The 4,434-nt window shown below is 42.5% G+C and overlaps 1 protein-coding gene across 1 annotated transcript in view; it reads right to left on the bottom strand.

Annotated features, from left to right (window-relative positions):
• The window catches only part of MYRFL (myelin regulatory factor-like), a 105,764-nt gene that overhangs the window by 82,163 nt on the left and 19,167 nt on the right, over window positions 1–4,434 (bottom strand). The gene's annotated exons all lie outside the window — the stretch shown is intronic.

The raw sequence follows: 4,434 nt of genomic DNA, 5'->3' as shown, positions 1-4,434 counted from the left end.
ATATATATAGTTGGAAACATTTTTCCAGTTGAGACCAACAAGAACTTCCATATCTTGCTTCACACTTTGTTAGACTTCCCAAAATGTAACACATTATTTCTATCCTTTTTCTCAATTTAAATAAATGGAAATAAGCTCATCAGTTTACTCTGTTTATAATAAAAATATTAAAATTATAAAAGAATATAAAGTATAGGGATATACTATAGAGAAGACAAAACAATCCTAATTTGCAGATAACATGACTCCATACCAAGCAAACTCAAGAGAAACAACTGACAATTAGAAATAATCAGGAAATTTAAGAGTCATTGGTTGAAATTAAATATAAAAACTAACTACTTTGTTATACATAAAAAATTCCCAGTCAACCACTTCAATAAATACCATGAAAAAAAGAAAATTACATTCAAAATAATAAAAAGCATAAATTATCTAAGCGTATATTTGGGGCCTTTTTTTAAAGGTATAAGGAAACTCTATGAAGGGTCATAAGAAATTTGAACAAGTGGAAAGACATATCTTGTTCTTTGACTAAAAGACTCAATATTGCAAAACTTCAACTGTATATTATTTAGGACAACTACCAAACCTGTATGTTCATTTTCTGAGAACTTTCCCCTTATATTTGTATCATGTAACTTCTACAGGCGCCTGAATCAGGGAGAACCAATCCATTGGTTGGCCAGTGGCCAATTCAATGATTTCTCCCAAGAATTCAAACAGATAGACTTCAAAGCTAATGGTTGGGATTAAGTCATAGCTAAGGCAGAGCACTAGAGGGTAGTCTAAATATTTCTGCCATGTGTACCTAGGTCCTTCTTGATTTTTTAACATTTACTGAGCCTGGTTGTTCCACTTTTGCTTTAATTACATGATAAACTCTTTATATACTCAACATACTCTTTTGAATTGGTTATTATGTTACCTGAAATCAAATAATCCCCAAGTTAAAGTGTTCTGAAATTCTTCTGAAAAAATAAATACCCAAAATTCGCCAGAAAAATTGTGGAAGGGGGTGGGGATAAGCGAGTACCGAGAAACACACAAATGGACACATCAAAGGAACACAAACAAGTCCAGGGCATTTGAAGAAACATTACACATAAATGAAATATATAAGGACTTTTAACACATGATAAACATATTCTTTCATACCAGTGAGAAAAGACTGATTATTCAATAAAAATTGTGCAGAAAATTGGTTAGACATTGGGAGAGAAAAGAAAGAAAAAAACTGAAACATTTTCCTGCTTCAACACCAAAATTCCAGGTAGATCAAATATTTCAACACAAATAAAGGAAACCATAGAAAGAAAACATGAGTGAATATTCTTATGAACTTGAGATAAAAAAGGCTTTTCCAAGCATGGCATGAAAACCACAACTATAAAGAAAGAGACTGATAAATTTCACCTCATACCATTTTTAAGGGGGGAAAGGATTTTTAGCATTTTATTTTAAAATAATTTTTAACTTAAAGAGAAGTCACAAGAGGACTTATACCTTCACTCAAATTCACCAGTTATTAACATTATGGGGGGACTTCCGGGCACAGTTTATGTATGTAATATTTCAATGCTCTATCCCCCACACCAAAATCCCTCCCATAATCCAGTGCCTTGTGTTCCCAGGGCATTCAGATCACTGCACTAGCTACAGGAAGGCCCTTTTATGTTTAGCTTTTGGCTTGCTATCTCATCCAGTCATTAAAATAAAATGTTTAAAATCCTGAACACCTCCCAAATGGGAAATTTTTATGGATACCAGAGACAAATGGAAGGAAGGAAGGAAGGAAGGAAGGAAGGAAGGAAGGAAGGAAGGAAAAAGAGGAGGGAAGGAAAAGAGAAGAAAGATCATCAATTCCATTCAGTGGCATGAACTAAGAGGGAAATAGAAGATATTCCTAAAAGTTGGGATGGTCAAAAATGGCCTCATAGTGGAGTTTAGTCTTAGGCTAGACTTTGAAGAAAGGATAGGAAGGAGATGGGCAGGACAAGACTCATTCATTCTTTAATTGTTTCAACAAACTTGTATTAGGCATCTACCATGTGCCAGGCACTGGACAAGATTCTGAGGACACAGCAGTGGGGTGGGGGGATGGGGGGTGAGAGAGAGGCAAGTTGGGGGCTTGAATTCTAAGGGAGGAAAAGATGGCAACAGTGGGGTCTGGGGAGGATATTCATGGCTATAAAAAAATAAATAAACAGGATTTATTGGAGAGGGATGAAAATAAAATGGAGTGGCATGAGAGAGTGGGAGCAGAGCTGTTTTTGGTGGAGGCCTTGCTCAGAGAGCAGTCAGCCATGTAACTACGGAGGAATGGCAAGGGCAAAAGCCTGGGGCTGGACCGCGCTCAGCATGTTTGAGAAGCAAATCATTCCAGCTTGGCCAAAGCACATGAGCGTGGGGAGGTGGGGAGCAGCGGGTGAGAGCAACGGAAAGCCTGTGGAAAGTGACACGATGTGCTTTACATTGTTAAAATGTTACTCGGGGCTTTGTGGGGAGGACTCTAAGGCGACAAGAACAGAAGAAGGGCGATAAAATCGGACACAATTGCTGTTTCCAGGGACATTCAGTGATGAGTTCTTACCCTGAGCCACGCAAACGGATAAGCACTTCACCTGTATTTCCTCGTTAATCCTCCCAGCAGCCCTAGGAGGTGGGCATCAGTAGTATCCCCAGTTTATAGAGAAGATAACTTCCAGGGTCGCACAGCTAGTAAATGACACCCAGGCCGGTCTTCATTCCTGAGCCCACCCTTACCACAGCCTCCACCACCACCACCCCTCCCCCAGCAGGGCCAACCAGGCAGAGAAGCAACTGCTTCTAGCACTTCACTGGGCTTCGGTCAAGCCGATTGCTAAGAGAAGCAGATGGAGGGAAGGATCTGTTTAGTTTCCCACTGAAATCCCTGCTGGTGTCCCATCTGCTTTATGCTGCACCTTCCCCAACTCACACACACACACACACACACACACACACACACACACACAATAGGTGGCCCATAGATGAGTGATGTGCTACTTGCTTTACATCACCACCTTCCCCCACCGCCACCCCTGGGGTAGAAATAGGAGATGGTCCACAGCTCCCAGGACCTGCCCTGTGTGGCTTGTCCAAACCCCTTAATGAAGGAGGAAAGATGATCCCTGCAGTAGCCAGCGTTTACTGGGACTCCAACAGCACATCTGTGCTTTCCAGACCCAAAGGAAATTACTCAACAAGATAATTCCATAGTGTCAGATGAAATTGTTTCCAGGAGGCTTCTACACACACCGGGCCACTCTCTGATGGCTCTTAAAATAAATCCCACGCTTTTAAAAAATAATCACTTTGCTCTAAATGTCTTAAACACTGGCTTATGACACCCAAACCTGTAAAGAAGGGGTCATTGGGCATCCCACCCCATCAGGAGGCTCTGTTTCAAACCACAATTGTTCCCTTTTCTACATTATGTTTGTACCTGGGGGAGCTGTCACAGTCCTGCTCACAAAAGGAGAGGCTGCCCAGGCCTCCTGGGAGGACCGGAGAACAGACTCTTTCTTGCTCTCGGAAAGCAAAGCCCTTCTGCACCCCAGCTCTCTGCTCCTCTTCCAGACACAGTGACAGCAGCAGGAGGGTGACCCGCCCTGCTGCCCTAGGCCTTGGACAGACAAGAAAAAAGCGCATGGTTATGAGAGTCAGTCCACCAGGGAGTGAGTGACACAGACAAATGCACGCTGCATTCAGAGGACCGACTCAGACATACATATGCCTTTGGGGAAACTGCACTCCCTTTCCTTATTCCCTGCCTCCCCATACCCGCCTGCCCATCCGCACACCCCGGTCCTATGTGAAGACCCTTCTTGTTTTCATCTGATGAGGTCCCTTCCCACATCACTGCCCCCAACCCAAATGCTCCTGCTCCTTCTATATCTACTCTTACACCCTCTGTCCCACAACAATGCTGCCCAGAGCACTCAGACAACAGACACATTGACAAAATTAGGCAACCACGAGGATCACCGTAATGGTTGCCCTTTGGATTTAAACATAAAGATAGTTTCCCTCTGCTATGCCAGGGTTCATGATAAATGGGAGCAGAAGTGTTAATGGGTACGCCAAAGGAGGAGGATGGGTGGGGAAAGAGGAGATGGGAAGAGAAAAGCTGATGTTGGTGTTCAGAGCCATAGCCAGTTCAGAGTTAGACGACACCAAAGATGACATTTCCCCAGAGACATTTCCAATCATTAATTAATTGTTTTACTCATTTATTCAACATTTACTTAGCATCCACTGTGTGTCCAGAAATAAAATCAGAGATGAGCTCACAGTCCAGAGAGAGGGACGAGAAAATCAGCTCACAGCGCAGGGTGTTCAGTGTTAGGGTGGATGTAGACATGGGTACCAATTAGGATGGCTGGGGTGAGTCAAGGATTTCTTGCAGGTGAC

This window comes from Myotis davidii, unplaced genomic scaffold (genome assembly GCF_000327345.1).
Source record: "Myotis davidii unplaced genomic scaffold, ASM32734v1 scaffold582, whole genome shotgun sequence".
Classification (NCBI taxonomy): domain Eukaryota; kingdom Metazoa; phylum Chordata; class Mammalia; order Chiroptera; family Vespertilionidae; genus Myotis; species Myotis davidii.
This window is presented reverse-complemented; position numbering and strand designations above follow the sequence as displayed.